Raw genomic sequence first — 17,162 nt, 5'->3', positions numbered from 1 at the left:
GAGCCCCCAGCTACCACTCCCCGCGGCTCACAGACATCAGAGATGCTGAGAAGCCAGGGCTCCAGAGTCCTCTGTGTTTCAAGACACCAGTGCCCTGGGGACTCACAGATAGTTGACGCTTCTGGAGGCAAATGACCAGCTCTAACTAGCTGAGTCTGTGAACACCTGAACTGGAGATCTGGGGGCACGAAGGCTTAGGGGATTCAACGAGACCAAGCAGCTTGACTTGGAAACTGGACAGGAAAACTAGGACCTTATATACAACAGGTGGGAGGGGCAGGCTGGGGGTGGAGGGCACCACACAACACGTGAGGCACAGAGTCAGGAACTAAAGAAGCCAAAGGGGGCAAATAGAACACAGAGATTCATTAGGAAACTTGTGACTACACAATTAGTGTCAAGTTTCAGAAGGAAAATATATTCTTCCTTAAGTGAAGGATTTATTAGCCTTCTCATAAGATCTTGATGAATAAGTGCCATCTATTCATTTAACAAATATTTATTGAGCATTTACTATTTCCATGCAACATTCTAGGTGCTGAGGATTCAGCAGAGAACAAAACAAAGTCCCTTCCCTCACGGAGCTTGCTTTCTAGTGGGAGATACAAATAATAAATAAATATACACCCTGAAGTGGTGATAAGTGTGCTGAAGAAAAAGAAAGCAGGGCGAAGAGATGGAGAGACAGGAGCTTGTTATCTTTGATCAGGAGCCTATGGACAGCCCCACTAATCAGGAGAGATCTGAGCAGCAATTTGAGTAAAGGGAGGTACCTGGTCATGTGGGTATCTGTGGAAAAGTGTTCTGGGCAGGACAGTAAAGTGCAAAGGTCCTGAGGCTGGAGAGTGGCTGGTGACGAACTATGAAGTAGCAGTGTGAACATGAAGTAGCAGTGTGGCTGGAGCGGAGATGAAGCCAGATAAACTGGGCCTTGTGGTTGTAGAAAGGAGCTGGGAACCACTGAAGGATGTAAACTGTAAGTTTGTGTGACAGGGACAACAAAGGTTCGCGTAACACTCACACACACACACACAGCCATCTCCAAGTCTCCATCCTCAGCCTGAGTTCTGTGTTGCCTTCTGGTCCCATGGTCATCATCTTGACCAGAGGTAACTGTGGAAGAGCCTTAGAGGGAGCTGAAGTGTTAAACTGATTTATATTAGAAAGGCTGTGGAATGACCAGGGAAAGAAATGAACTCCGGAAGGCATGAGAGGTAAGGGTGGCCGGCAAAGGGGCAGCACAGCGGCGGAGAGTGGGTATGGAGGTTGGTCTTTTGGGGAAGAGCCATTTTAGGGGGAGCAGCTACCGAGATGAGGGAAACTTTAGAAAAAAGATTTGGGGATGTTCCCCAGTGTGTCATGCTGCTTCTCCAAGAGACTCCTTACATTACGTTGCAAGGCATTTTTGCAGCTGGATTCGTGTTTCTTTTGGACACGACACGCTGCCAAGACCAGCCCCAAAGTGGCCCAGCTTTATTCAGGTTTCATTTCTATTTATAGTGTCCATGACGTGATCGATGAACTAGCTGTTCAATAGCCTTTTCTAGTCAACTCTAAATATTGTCTTTTTCCTTGAACAATTGAAAAAAACACTCTGTGTCACTTTAGAATATTTATGCCATTGTCATCACGCAACAAGTAACTTCAGTTGGAGTCTCAAATTTGCTATTGAGGCCATGTTTTTTGTTTTGTTTCATTTTTGTTTTTGTTTCAGGCAAGGCTTTCTTGCGGGAGGCCATGTTATCTCAGATGAGTCAACTGATCTTTCTGGGCGCCAGTAGTCTTATCCATAAATGAAGATAATTTTTAAAAATTTCTACCCAGAATCTTGAGAATTAAATGATACTGTGCATGTAAAAAATAATGCAAATGACAGTCATCATTTTAACTGACCACTTTTCCTTTAATTACCAATTTGGATACTACTGTGTGCTCACTAAATATATGTGAAATAAATTTAAGAAATAATGAAAATGAAAGATTCCGTACCTTGTCAGCTTAGCTGTGCATAAATGTCAGTAGTAGACTGATTTGGTCAGAAGAGAGAAAATGTGTGCATCAGAGTACAGTAAATTTTATCAAATTGCTGGAATCTCTTTTTTATCCTCCGTAAGTCAAGAAAGACATAGAAAACGTTGCTTCTCTCATATTTCAGAGTATGCAATCCTGTGAATAAATTTTCTTTACTAATAATCAAAATAAATTCTTCCAAACTATAACTTGTATATCTCAAGTTGCATAATAGATTATTGAAAGTATAACTTAAAAAAATAAACACCAGTAAGATATGCATATCCATTGAGGGGGGAGAACCTATTATGTAGAAGTTCTGACAAATAACACATAAAGTAGCAAGAATAATCATTGGTGGAAGACTGGCTTTGCTGTGAAAATTGGATTTGACTCCCTTAAAAATAAACTGATTTTTTTCATTGCTGCAAGTCATTTGCATTTAATAATAGTGCAGTACCTAATTGTGTGAATTAGCATAGAGACTGATTGCCGACTGGTTCTAACTAACTGGCTTTGCCACACTATAATGAATGGTGATTCTTATAGATGTTGAGAGATCAACAGTCAGTAATCTAAAATTCTATCCAAAAATTTAAAAAAAGGTTCAACACTTTAAGGGTTAGTATCACCATGCTTACCTGGATATTGGTTAGAACATTCTTAAAATCACATTGATATTCTCATCACAGCCCTTATTAGTGCCCGGCAGAAGCAAACATATCATTTTATATCCTCATGTTAATAGATACTCAGTATTGTTGAAATGGGAAAGGGCACCCTGAGCCAAAGAACCACTTCGTGCGGCTTTCCCAGCGCCTCACCACACCTGCACCCTCCCTGGGAGGACTAGAGCCCCGACTCCACCACCGCTCCTGTGCTCATGGGATCAAGGTCAGATAGCTAGTGTCCGTCTCCTGGACATTCAACCCCACCCAGCCTCAGCGCCTGCACAGCTGTGCCCCTACCTTCCACATCCACAACTGTCCCAGTAAAAGGCACCAGGCACCCATCCACAGGTTATGAAGATCCCGCTTCCTGCTTCCCTGCTCTCTCTACTTAGTCCAGACTTGTGCTGTCTCTTGCATTGGACAGAGCTATCTCCCTGGTCTGCTTCCTCTCTAGCTGGCTCCCTACACAAAACTCAGTGTGCTCTCTCTGAAATACATGGTCCATGGAGTCTTTAACCTTTCAGTGTGGCTGTGTGTGCCTTGCAGGCACTCACCCCTCCATGGCTGTCTCTCCTCTCCACCCGCTGAACTCCTATCTTTACACACCCAGCTCAGAAATCACCTCCTCCCGGAAGCCTTCCCTCACCTCCCCAGAGAGTCCGTCATTCTCCTTACATTCTATGCAATGTATTTATTTATGTGTCGGATCCCCTTAACTAAGGAATGAAGGCTAACCTCATCTCCAAGGAGTCATAGTCCCAAGGGATTGAAGAGCTGTCCGTAAAACTCATGGGAATGTCTTTGTGTGATTCTGTGGTTACAGATGGCTTCCATGATGCTGCATCTTGTCAGGCCTCACTACTCAGGTGTGGCCTGCAGCCCAGCATCATGGACATCACCTGGGAGCTTGTTAGAAAAGCAGAATCTCTGCACCTACCCCAGACCTTCTGAATCAGAATCTGCCGTTGAACAAGACCCACAAGTGATTTGTACACACATTAAAGTTTGAGAAGCGCTGGTGTGAGGATTAAATAGAAAGTGCACAATACCTGCTACTTCCTGGGCGCGGATGTTTTAAGTTGGCCAGATTCCAAAGATGTGTTGCCTCTTCACACTGGGCACTAGCATGGGCTGGCCACACCTGGTTCCAGAGGCACACATCTGAGTGGGGCAAAGGGAGCGAAGGCCGCTTCACCAGGAGAGAGCTGGGTGGGCTCGCCATCTACACCCTGGAGCCACCCAGGCGGGCGTCCATGGGATATGCAACATCTTTATCTTTTGTTGCATAGGACATTGAGGTGTTTGGCACGAGGTGGCCTTATGGCTGATTTAGAATGCTTAGGCTAGTCTCTGAGCTCCCTGGAGGTGTATCCTCCGACCCCCCAGAACCAGACACATAGCGGGGGCTCCATAAATGCTGATGGGTGGATTTTGGCTTAAGTGATGCACATTGTGTCTGCTCATGCCTCTCAGGCCAGCACAGTGCACAATCCCACTGATTTTAACAGAAATGAGTCAATCATGACAGAATTCCAGGGACTTTATCAGGGTTTAAAGGTATCACTTTTAGCCAAAACTATCTACACCGACACCACCGCCAACCTCACAATTCCTGTGGGAGCCTCACTTAGTAAACTGTAAATGTGTGTCTGTTCATTCAAGCAAAGAGAGAGGAGGTACTTAGAGGTCCTGTGGCCTTCATTGCCTGCTGACCCGATGTCTTGAAGGTCCTTGTTTTGTATGCTTTGTCTGGTTTTACTTGTTTCAAGTGGGAAGGTAAATCTGGTCCCTGTGATTCCATTTTGGCCAGAAGTGAATGTTACCTACTGTGCTTATAAACACATAGTACTTTTGCAGTGTTTTAATAGCCACCAGATTATTCAGGAGGGGGACCACTGTGAAAACTGAGAGACAGCTCTTTGTTCTGTTTGGGACTTTAGCAAGAGCTGATCATCATTTTGTTAAATCATGTTGATGATGTGAGTCATGGTACTTGAATGGCCAATATAAGGCCCAGTTTCAGGCTACATCTGGAGACCCATATTCACAATGATTCTGCATACGTGTTCGGCCATCTGACTTCTTTTGATATCTTTTCGTGTAGTCATGCTAGGGCACTTACATATTTAAGTGTATATGATTTTATTATAATTTTCCATTTGTTTCTCCTCTACATTACAGTTAAGGAATTTTATTGAGTTTTTGTGAAGTTATATTTGATAGATTATATTGTCTAAAAATTCTGTTTTAGGAAGGCTAAGGGGGCATTAAAAATAATTGACATAAAAAGAGACTGCCACTGGTGTAGGTGTGGGTAGTTCCCTGAGAAGGAGGCATTTCTCCCTTACTCCTGATGGGATAGGCCTGGGGCTGTGACATGACCTCAGAGGAAGCGAGTTGTGTGGTGTGTTTGGGCTGAAAGGGCCTTAGACAACCTAGCAGAGTTTCCAGTGTGAACAGGGCAGCAAAATGACACAGGGTAACTGAGAAGGGCAGGGAAGCTGGGGTGACTCAGTGACCACCTAATGAAGATCAAAAGGGGGGATGGTTGTTCTGGCAGTGGTGCCATGGACAGATGGTGGAGGGCCCCAGATGGGCCTCTATCCTTCACCTTCTGGCTCTTAAAGAGCACTTTGGAACTTGGGCACAGCCCTAGGGGAAAAGTGGGAGGGTGCGTGGTGAGGGAGGGAATCCCTTAAATGACTCAGATTAAGTTTTCACCAAACCAGCAGATTAGGGGCTTATAATAAAAATCAAGTTCTATTCTAGAAAGAGAAAAATATATTTCTTATACTTCTAAGTTTGTGTCCTAAGATTCATAATTACTACCCAAGTATAAGGACCCCTTTCAATGTAAAAAATTTTGCAGAATGTCCCCAAGTATGAGAGCTGCTGTGATTTTTGTATCCACCGATTTAGAAAATACAGGAAGGTAAGAAGCCACTCTGTATTCAGGAGCTGCCTGCTGGTTGCACGAGCGGGTTCGCTGACCACAAATTAGGAAGAACACAGGTTCTGAGTAAAAAAGTCTGGGGTCTGGTGTTTGCCATTTACTAATTGTGGGCTCTTGGGCAAATTAAAATACATTGTTACCCCTGTTTCCTCATTAACAAAACAGGGATAATGATAGTACCTACCTCACAGGATGACTAAGTGTTCAAAACACTCTGTAAGCCATGGTGTGACTATAAATGGACATGAATTATTATTTATAGGTGATCCATGTATATTGTATTACCTATGGACTTCAAACTAATTTCTGTATAGGCTCCTCACTGCAGACTTAAGTATTAGACCCAGCAAAAAAATTTAGGGTTAGACTTTTAAGGGAATTCCTAGTTTGTCTGACATAAAGGTACTGTTACATAGAGCTGGTGAATAGACTTACCTACCAGACCACAGGCCAGGAGGATTTGTGCTGGCATGTTAGAATTAACAACCCACGACTTACTGTGAGGCTTTCCCACCAGGAGATATGCTCTGGTTTTCCATTACCTAAGTCTTATTTCTTGCACCAAGGAGTGCAGACCAATTAATCACCAAGGAGCAGAAATAAATTACCTCCCCTTTGGGTGACTTGCTCTCTGGGTGATTTAACACTTCTTATCTTGAGAGGAAAAGCGCAGAGATGTTGGTTAGTTTACAGTTGGAATGGTCCATGTTTCCAAGGAAACCCAAGTTGTTTGCAAAGGTTCATTCATCACATGCTGATGACGGTTCTTCTTTGGAGGTTTGGGGGAACTTTCCTCTAATTCATGGCTCTGAATGTGGTCCTATTTCTTGAGGCATCCAGTGAAACTCTGATTAGGCAAAATATTCTGGAAATGGGGTTTTCCAGATCATGTCAGACAAATCATCTGGGCTTAGCCCAAGTTGAACATCTATTTTAAATGCTTTGTTAGATTTCTTGACTTAGCAAATACAGAGCAATGAGCATACTTTGGTTATTTCTTTGTGAGATAGTTGGGAGAGTCATTCATTTGTTAAACCATTCATTTGTTCATTCCACAAATGTTTATTGTTTTACTACTGTGTGCTGGGCTAGGGGCTAGACACACGGTGGAAAAACGACAAAGGTAGTCTAACAGAGGTCAAAAGAACCCATGTGCAGGCTGCAACACCACCACTTCACAACTATGTGATGCTGGGCTAGGTATATATTCTCTCAGACTCAGTTTCTCATCAGGAAAATGGGCCCCAATAACCATAATGTCTAGTTGCCTAGGACATTTGAGGATTATAAAGCACAAAACACTCTAAAAACTGCAGTTCTCTATGAATGGTCATATTATTTGATGCCTGAGAATCTTGCATTGCCTTATGAAAATCATTCTAAATGGTCCAAACATTAGGACATTTAAAAAGAAAAAGCCATTTCTATTTTGACTCTATATTTGATTAAAAATAGCATTTCTTTGGAAGAGACTATCTGGTTCAATTCCTTCCTTTTACAAATTAGGAAACCAGGGCCTTAAGAGATGGACTGACTTGCTCAAGGACGCTGTTAAAAGATAAACTGAGGCATATTTAAAAATTTAAGAGTTTATTTGAGGGAAAATCTATTTGAACTGAGCAGCATCCAAGTTAGCAGACAGAAAGGAGCTCTAAGGAGCTGTACAGAATGGAAGACCCTTACAGGCAGAAGGCAGCAAGGACAAGCAAGTTACAGTAGGCAAAAAGCAGGTTGGTTATAGCAACCTTTAGCGGATGACAGGGCTATCAGGCAGGTGACCTAACTAGTGCTGATCAGGCCATTCCTGATTGACTGGTTTAAAATTCCATTTCTGGGAGAGCCGAAACTGTAATTAAGACTCGGTTTGGTGATGTGGGGCTTAGCCTAAGTGATTCCATTTTGGGCCTGTTGTCTTGTATTTAACAACCCACAGGGCTGGGACTACAGCTCAGGCCACTCTTGCTCTGATCCAGTTCCCATCACTTACAGTTACGAGCCAGACCTACAAAGCATCTGATACTAGCTGAAAAAGAACAGTAGCCTGTTACCTGATATTGGGCTGTAACTTCTCTCCACTTGCATCTGTCTTCAAGGAAGAAGAATATAATTATTGTTCCTTCATCCATTTCCAAGGACTGTTGATTTTATCTCGATATTTAAGCTTCTGTAGTAGCTTGGCTCCCACGGTCTCTGCCCTCCATTGTCATGACTGTGGTTATGTTGTATTATGTAGCAAAAGGGACACTGTGGATATAATCAAGTTACTAATCAACTGGCCTTGAGATAGATAGATTATCTTGTATTATCCATGTGGACCCAATGTAATTACATGAGCCCTTAAAAGCAGAAAAGGCAGACAGAAAAGGAAAACAGATAGATGCAGGAGAAGGATTCAATGAACCATCATTGGCTTGAAGATGAAGGGGTTTGTGAGTCAAAGAAACGGAGACCACAGTCCTACAACCTCAAGGAACTGAATTTTGTCAACAACCTGAAATGAGTTTGGAAGGGGAATCTTCCTTTGAGCCTCTAGATAAGAGCTCAGCAGGCTGAACCACAACTTCAGCCATGGGAGGCTCTGAGCAGAGGAAACAGTTGAGCCACTCTGTGCTGGCACTTCTGACCCACTGTGAGATAATAAATGGGTTTTTTTTTTTAAATAACATTTTAATTTTTGTTGTTGACTTTTAAAAATTCCTAACATTAACCAAACTAGTGGATGCATAATCAGCACAGAAGGACAACAGGAAAGGCAGCAGTCTCCGGTCCCCACCCCGCAAGCTCCAGCCCGCTCCGCAGAGGCTGCCACGTGGGATGGTTTCTGTTTTCTGTTCTTCAGCTGCTCCCCACATCTGTCAATATTGCCTTCATACTGTTCATTTTTATTTCTCAATTTGAGATATTTCTTACTGATTTGTTGCTTGGGTAGATGTTACTTGCTTTTTAAAAAAAAAGCTCCAAAAGGGACTTCCCTGGTGGTCCAGTGGTTAAGACTCCACGCTCCCATTGCAGAGGGCCCAGGTTCGATCCCTGGTGGGGGGGAACTAAGATCCCACATGATCCCACATGCTGCATGGTGCGGCCAAAAAAAAATAAGAAAATTTTAAAAGCTCCCCCCGAAAAATAAATAAATAAATAATAAAAAAAGCTCCAACAGGGACATATTTTCTTGTGTTTAGCATCTTTTCTCTAAAAGTTCAGTATAGGAAAATGTTTTATTAATCATTCTAGATGTTTTATTAGTCATCTAGCTTTATTAATGTCTAGTTGGCTTCTAGACAATTGAGGTTTATTGTGTTTGGCTTCTTCAGGGAGTGAAAAGCACCATGACATTCTCAAGGAGGATCCATGTCTCCTCACTGACAACATCCTTCCCATCTGTAAACCACTGTCCAATCTAAGGATTTCAAACTTTAGCATAATCTGTATATCTTAGGGTTTTGTTTGTTTGTTTGTTTGTTTTAAATTTATTTATTATTTATCTTTGGCTGCATTGGGTATTTGTTGCTGCGCACGGCTTTCTCCAGTTGCGTCGAGCGGGAGCTATTCTTCGTTGCGGTGCACGGGCTTCTCGTTGCGGTGGCTTCTCTTGTTGCAGAGCTCAGGCTCTAGGCGCGCGGGCTTCAGTAGTTGTGGCTTGTGGGCTCCAGAGCGCAGGCTCAGTAATTGTGGTACACGGGCTTAGTTGCTCCGCAGCCTGTGGGACCTTCCCGGACCAGGGCTCGAACCCGTGTCCCCTGCATTGGCAGGCAGATTCTTAACCACTGCACCACCAGGGAAGCCCCATATCTTAGGTTTTTAACTATAATCTCACAGTTGTTGGATATAGCCAAGAAGTTCAGTGCTTCCTTCATTTTCCATTGCATGTTCTCTCCAAATCCTTCCAGGAAGACACACAGAGCTTCCCCAGATATTTGGACTGCAGACATTGAAGTGGGCAGAGATGTGACTCTCAATATTCGGTGTTTAATCATAGCTGGGGAAATAGTGCTTCATTCCATAGTTAAGAAACTATGTCTGAACTACATTTTTGAAAGCAACTTGATTAGGACATTATTTTGCTTGTGAATTGATGTACCCATTTCTAGTGGGTACAGCGTGCCAGAATGAAAGAATGATCTGGTAAGACGTTTAATCAACTATGGTTAAAGGGTAAAGATGATTTTTTAAAAAACATGTAATTTTAGTCAGTTGATTCCAGCTTCTCATTTGTCACATCCTTATCAGACCTGTCAACGTGAAGCAAAGAAAACCAAACAATTCACTTTTTCTCCTCCTCTTGTAAATTCTCTGCATATGTGCCAGGGGTCCAAACCTGGCCTTCCAGGGGATGGAAGAGCAGGGGCCCTAGCTAATCAGGTAAGTAGAGGAGACAGGGTAGGTGAGTGGTTAGGAGCGCAACTCTAGTGGGATAAAACCCACCTTGGGTTCTGGCTTCACCCACTGAGACTTTCAGTCTTTTTGGGTTGCTGCAGGGATTAAATGAGACAGGCATGTGTAGTGTTTAGCCCACGATAAGACAAAAATAAATGCTCGCCATTCTCGTCATTCTTATTAGCTCCAAGACCATCCCCGTGGACAAATGGGTCCCTGTCCAGTAGCCTTGAAGACAACTTATATTAGCATTGTGTGCAGAAGGGGCAATGGCATTGGACTGGCCAGTGGGAAATGTCCAGTCTGTGCTGGGGAGACAGATGGCCCAGCTGTGCCCTCTGTTTGCCAGTCTGTCGAGCACAAGAGTGGCATCACATTGTTGCAGACAGACCGGCCTCCAGATTACACTTGGCCGTGCTCATTTGAGTCATAACCTTCAGGGCTATGCAGCTGCTCAAAAGGCCCCACACTGTGTTCACTCTTTCTTTTCCAATATCTTGGTTGGTTTTTTTTTTTTTTTTAACTTAAAAAAGTACTTTATTGAGGTATGATTGACGTACAAAAAGCTGTACATTTTTAATATATACAACTTAATGAGTTTGGGAGTAAGTATATATCCATGAAACCATCACTGCAATCTAGGCCATGGACATATCCATCACTTCCAAGTTTCCTCCCGCCCTCTTTATTTATTATTATAATTTTGTGATACGAACACTTAACGTAAGACCTACCCTCCTGGCAAAATTTCAAGAACACAATACAGTATTGTTACCTATGGGCACTATGCTGTACAGTAGAATCTCCAGGCCTTAATCGTCTTGAATTTTGGCTGATTCTTCATTGTCGCCAGAAGAGGGCACTGTTGCTTCACCCAAATTCTGCACTGTGGCCCTGCATCTTTGTCCTGCACTAGTGTCCCATTCCTGGCTTTGTCCGGGATGATAGTTTTCTTTCTTATGTAACCAGCAAGTGGTGAAAAAAACCCAACCTTTTGTCTGTAGCAGGAATATATATACACAAAATATTGAGACACTTTTTAAAGTTTTAACTTGTTTAAGTTACATAACATTGTATATGGCATTTTAAAAATACACAAGTGAGACAGAGAAAAGGCATGCTGGTGAAACTGATCAAGGATCTGCCTGGAACACCACCACCATCAGAAAAATCAGAGTGTAACTTGCTGTTCCTGCTCACTGTGGGCATCACAAGTGACCCAGAAAAGGTGCAGAAGAAATTGATGCACAGTTTGGGGAACCCCTGGGATGTTTCCTCACACTGTGGCAAAACTCAGAGCCTCTCGAAAACAAAAGCCTTTGTGAAAAGCAAGGAGGTGCAATGTTGACTCTCACCTCCTGCCTATGAGGTTTCCCTTTTCCTTTCCTGGCTGGTGCCATTCTGAGCCACTTTACCATTTTTAACAGGCCAGGTTTTAATGAGGCAATAACGGCTTTATTTATAATCCTTGGATAAAAAATGGCAATTGAAGACCACCATTTCACAACCCAGGCACTCTGCATTCTTCTGGTTCTCTTCTAGACTAACAGTCTAATAAGGGTGACAGAAATTGAGCTCCTTTTCTGCCTGTGCTTTTCTTCTTTTCCCCCTCATTCCTCTCAAGTTTCCCTATATGACTTCTTTCCGTGGTTTCAGAGTTGGGAGGAGACACATTCAAAATGCAAATATGAGTACACTGATGGCAAGCCAAGCCTACACGGTGTAAAATCACAATGGAAGGCTGGAAAAACCCTAATGGAACTGGGAAATACCCCAGCCTTAACTATTAATACGATGCCTGTAAATAAATATTTGCTGGATGAATGACAGATTGAATGAATGAACAAATGAATGAATGAATGAAACCACAACGTCTCAGATAATTGTGGGTATGCAAATAGATTTAGTACTATGTGAATATACATAATTTTTTAAAGTTATCATTTCCTCCTGATAGTTCAATATTTCCAAATATCCTCAGATAAAGAAATAGAAAGTCTTCCAACTTTATTTGGGATTTTATAGCAACTGCTGTCAAAAATGACTTACGTGGGGCTTCCCTGGTGGCGCAGTGGTTGAGAATCTGCCTGCTAATGCAGGGGACACGGGTTCGAGCCCTGGTCTGGGAAGATCCCACATGCCACGGAGCAGCTGGGCCCGTGAGCCACAACTACTGAGCCTGCGCGTCTGGAGCCTGTGCCCCGCAACGGGAGGGGCCGCGATAGTGAGAGGCCCGCGCACCGCGATGAAGAGCGGTCTCCGCACCGCGATGAAGAGTGGCCCCCACTTGCCGTAACTAGAGAAAGCCCTCGCACGAACCGAAGACCCAACACAGCGAAAAATAAATAAATAAATAAATAAAGTAGCTATTAAAAAAAAAAAAAAAAAAAAAAAAAAATGACTTACGTGGCTAAGGGAAACTTGAGACCATAAAATGCACGTGACTTCATATCCCTGCTCAGGTTGTATTTTCAAAATCACAAGGAGAAACAGTTATGAGAACTTAAAGACAATACCCTCACCAGCATGTCTCTCCTTTTTCATTCTTTCTTCATTCTCATAACATTGACTTGCAGCTTCCTGATTTCAGACTCCTGTCTGAGTGAAGTGTGTGCTCACAGAGTGCCATAAAATCCTCTGAATATTCATTCATTCAAAGGTACGAGCTCTTGGGCCACAAAGGTCCCTTCTTCTGGTCCCTTCTTCATGCCCAGACGTGCTCAGACTTGGCATCTTGCCCTGGAAGCAAAGTCTATAGGCCAAACAAAACCTTCATTTTCACTGCTCGGAACAACGGTCAATTCTTCAATGTAATTACTGAGAACAAATTAAGAGTTTAGATCCAGGGGCTTGGTGCACTCAAAAATTATGGAAAAGAGAAGGAAAATTGTTTCAGATGCCCCTGGGCTGCGAAAGGCCACACCCCGCAGAGACCTGGTATGATTCTGACAGATATGAGTAAGCTTTTACCCAGTGCCCTCTACCAGATCTTCAGGGCAGGAAAAAGCAGGGACCTGTATTTCACGTATGCTCTGTTTTGGCCTGCTGCCTTCCAAATACAGCTAGCTGCTTTTAAAAAATGTGCTTTCCTAAATACTTTTCCCTTTCAGCAGCTTAGTTTTTAAGGTAATGGAGAGTTAAGAATTGTTTCTCCAGCATCAACTGAAGAACGACGGTCCCAGGACAAAAAGAAGACAGTGTCCATAAGAGGTGGAAGGAAGCAAAGGTGATTCCCATGAATTTGAGCTTTCACTGCACAAGCTAGGTTTGAGAGAAGCAGACCCTCAGACAAACACTCCAAAAGAGTATGTAAATTCATTCAAGATCAGAAGTGTCCTTTAATCCAGTGCTATTGGGCAGATTGTGGAAACAGCAACTTTAAAAAGGATTCAAGTCACTTTTATTTAGGAGAGTTCCTAGGAAATAGCTATGGGGTTGCAGGAATATCATTCTCCTTGAACAGTCTACCACAATCATAAAAGGAGCCATTATATAGCACTTACCACTAGCTGGGCTCTGTTCTACGTGCTTTACATATGCTTATTAAGGAGCCAAACAACCCTCTGAGCCAGGCACTGTTATTAGCTCATTTGCAACCTAGGAAGCTAAGGCACCCAGATATTATAATACTTGCCCCCCAAACACCTTGCTAGTGAATGTCAAAGCAGGAATTCCAGCTTGGTTCTAGAGTCTCTGTCCTTAACCACTTAACTGCTAAAAATAAAATACTATGTGGATACAGAAAGACTAGAATTTATTTATTTATTTGTTAAATTTTTAAAGGAACATTTATTTATTTATATTTGGCTGCATTGGGTCTTCGTTGCTGCATGCGGTCTTTCTCTAGTTGTGGCGAGCGGGGGCTACTCTTTGTTACGGTGCGTGGGCTTCTCATTGCGGTGGCTTCTCTTGTTGCGAATCACGGGATCTAGGCGCATGGGCTTCAGTAGTTGTGGCACGTGGGCTCAGTAGTTGTGGCTCACGGGCTCTAGAGTGCAGGCTCAGTAGTTGTGGTACACGGGCTTAGTTGCTCCGTGGCATGTGGGATCTTCCCGGGCCAGGGATCAAACCCTTGTCCCCTGCATTGGCAGGCGGATTCTTAACCACTGCGCCACCAGGGAAGTCCCAGAAAGACTAGAATTTAAATGCTAGGTGTCATTATCTCTAAGTGGTAGGTTTATTTTTTTCTTTTACTTTTCTGTTTTTTTCCAACCTTCTACCATGCAGTGCTTTTGTGATCAGAGAGAAAATAATAAATGCAGTTTTAAAAGCCTGACCCTAAAATATATAACCAGCCACAGGCTGTGAAGATCATTGTTTTGAAGGGCCCTGCAACAGAAATAGCAGAAGCATCCTAAATGGTTTGATTTACTAATGACTGGACCTTAGCAAGGAATACCAGGGAAGAGTGCCTCAAATGTGTCCCTCTGCAGTCCTGTAAGCAGCCAATAAACTATCTACCACTTGCAATGTCACTTGGGGGTGTGGAAAGTGATGGAGTCTCAAAGCAAGAATGAATTCCCCAGCTCTAACCCCGAATAAAGGAGTTCAGCCCCATGGTGGTACTCAGCGCCGAAAGGACACAAATACACTGTCACAGAAAACTTTCCATTAAACATCATTATACAAAAGTCCCCTGTATTCCTATATATCACCAATGAGCAACTGGAATTGTAAATTAAAAAGTCACACTATAATCCAACTTAATTCACAAAATACACGTAAAGTGATAGCACATATAATGGATTTAGGAAGCAACTAAAATTTTAAAATATGACCATGCCAATTTGGATCCAATTCTAAGAATACTCTCAAAGTTTATCATGACGTGTTTAACGCAAATACAGTTAAAAAGACATAAATGCAGCAGGTGGTAAACCAAAATTTAGACAACTACCAGTTTAGACCTCTTGTTTGCCCCCAGAGAGACAAATAACTGACTTAGACAATGCTGATGACTTCTTGTATTGATTACCTTACTTTTTTCTTATCCTTGTCTTTTTAACAAATAGCCAGATTTAAAAAAAAAAAAAATCTCCCTCTTTTTGAAAGAGGATTGCTGGCAGGAACTGAGGCCTCATTTTCCTAGGTCTGTATCTCTGTGTTAGGGTGAAGGGTCAAAGCGGGCATTGCACTGAGCGCCTCAGAATCTCCTTGGAGAAGGAAGGACTTCTTGCCTGGCCCCTGGGGGTGCTGGCAGCAGAAGACACACAGCTCTCTGCCTTCCTCAGAACTGAGGAACACGACCGTGGCCATGGCCCCCTTCCTGGGCAGCCTGCATTCAGTAACTGGTAACGCAGCAGCCCTCTAAAGCCTGGCCTTCTCGCCTTACCTGAGGACAACTCCGCGGGGTCATTTCCGCTCTTGAGCTCCACCTGGGGTCGGCCAAGGCCTTGACTGAGCGCGCACCCCAGCTCAACTTCCTCCCCTGCCCATTCGGCTTCCCTCCCCTTCCTTCCACAGCTGTTGAGCCCAAGATGTAAGCACGCATGCGCGCGTGTGCGCCACGGCAGGCTGGGGGGGCGGGGCGGAAGGGGGCGGGGTGGAAGGGGAGGCGTGTGGTCCCTGGCTGGGTATCCACTTCCAGCACGAACTTGACCCTAGGGGGGAGGAAGAGCACAAGTCTTTGTCAGGCTGTTAGGCTGTTGGCCACACTGACTACAGGCCACAGTCTTGAGGCCCATTTCGCAAATCACAGGAGGAAGGAAAGCTGTGCCATCTTCGTCACACATTCAGGAAGAGGAGCAAAGAACAAACAGGACACCTTTGGAAGACTGGCAGGGAATGTGTCTGAAACGCGGGTGGGGCTTCGGGGTGCGGGGAACCACAGGAGGCAGGATGGCAGCTGCTTAGCCACTGTTTGGTCTAATCCCCTGAGCTGTCCTGTCCCTGGTACTATGGTCACACGGTGTTAATTAAATCATTCTCATTAATTCAGCCAGAGTGTAAATTAGGATGGAATGAAGATAAATTACGTTTGAAGGCAGCTAATACATTTAACCCCATGCTGCTTATTTTTCAGCCTAACAAAATAACATCGTTAAGGGAGATACAAGGCCAAAGCCTTCGGCACAGCTTCTTAATAGCATTAAAAACAAGACCTTGGTTTGGTGTCACAAGGCAGAGGCGCAGACCAGCTCCCAGGGGCCCAGGGGACTGGCCTAACATCTTGAAGGAGGTGGTGGCCATTGTACAACAGGGATGTCTGTAGTATTTCCCAAGATGTTTATGGCTCATATCTACAAGGTCTATCATCATCCAGTTTGATCACAAGTCTGTCTAGAGTTCTTCCTGTACAGATACAAGACTTGCTCACCTTTTCTTCCTGTAAGTGAAGTGATAAGAATTACCTTTAGGATTGGCTGAGAGACGCCAGAGGAATAACAGTTTTAGTTGCTGTGATTGTAATATGCTAACTTGCAAATCACTTTCAGCTGTGGAATAACATTAGAAACTGCCCATAGGCCTGAAAACTTTTCATACATCGGTTCAAGCAAACCAGCGTACGGTTTGCAGCAGGTCATTTGTCTTCCAGTTTTCATAACCCATATAATAAGTAATTTCTTTTCCCTTCGTCCATGTTGCTTATCTCCCCAAGGCAGATGAAGCAAATGTATATGGTCACTGAATACTTTCAAGATTTTCCAGGCCACAACTTTTTTTTCCTTCTCTTTTCTTGAAGCGTAGAAAGGTGGCAACGTTAGGTAGAACAGACACAGGAAATTAGCATCGGTGGATGATGACACAACAGCCAGACGAGTTCACTCTTTTCTCAGCCCTGCCTGCTTAGCAAAGCTATTTGCAAAGACCTGTAAACTTTATTCTCCCCCCCACCACCCGCCCCTCGGTTAAGGACACTGCAGTTTCCGGGTGGTAAAGATGCAACCAAAATAGATGGCCTGTTCCTAGCTCAGTGGCTTTCTGTGGCAAAATCCCCAGCCAACCAGCTGAACTGAGGACATGTTTTATTCCTAGGCAGGGTCATCTAGGTACAGTTCCCAGTAGATTTGTTAGGTAATTTAAGTAAGAAGGAAATACTCCTTAATGAGAAAAAAATGTTAATCTCTTAATTTAAACAGAACACCCTACCCCCCCCCCCAGTCCCACTCCCCGCGGAAGACATTAACATTTGGTCTTCAGAACCAACCTGCTTG

At 43.6% G+C, this 17,162-nt stretch overlaps 2 long non-coding RNA genes across 2 annotated transcripts in view; both read right to left on the bottom strand.

Annotated features, from left to right (window-relative positions):
- LOC309622626 overlaps window positions 1–12,131 on the bottom strand; it is a 169,232-nt gene extending 157,101 nt beyond the window's left edge. The window contains exon 1 of the long non-coding RNA XR_014241041.1: window positions 12,054–12,131. This is a non-coding gene — a long non-coding RNA (uncharacterized lncRNA). The remainder of the gene's footprint in view (window positions 1–12,053) is intronic.
- Window positions 12,132–13,745: 1,614 nt separating this feature from the next.
- Window positions 13,746–15,479, bottom strand: LOC309622554. Its single transcript, XR_014240969.1, has 2 exons — window positions 15,341–15,479; window positions 13,746–14,142 (listed from the first exon to the last, which is right to left on the bottom strand). It is a non-coding gene; the product is annotated as an uncharacterized lncRNA (long non-coding RNA).
- Window positions 15,480–17,162: the final 1,683 nt, after the last annotated feature.

The sequence above is a fragment of the Balaenoptera borealis genome (genome assembly GCF_965194805.1).
Source record: "Balaenoptera borealis genome assembly, chromosome: 2".
In the NCBI taxonomy this organism is placed as follows: domain Eukaryota; kingdom Metazoa; phylum Chordata; class Mammalia; order Artiodactyla; family Balaenopteridae; genus Balaenoptera; species Balaenoptera borealis.
The sequence above is the reverse complement of the archived record's forward strand: the minus strand, read 5'-3'. Positions and strand labels throughout refer to the sequence as shown.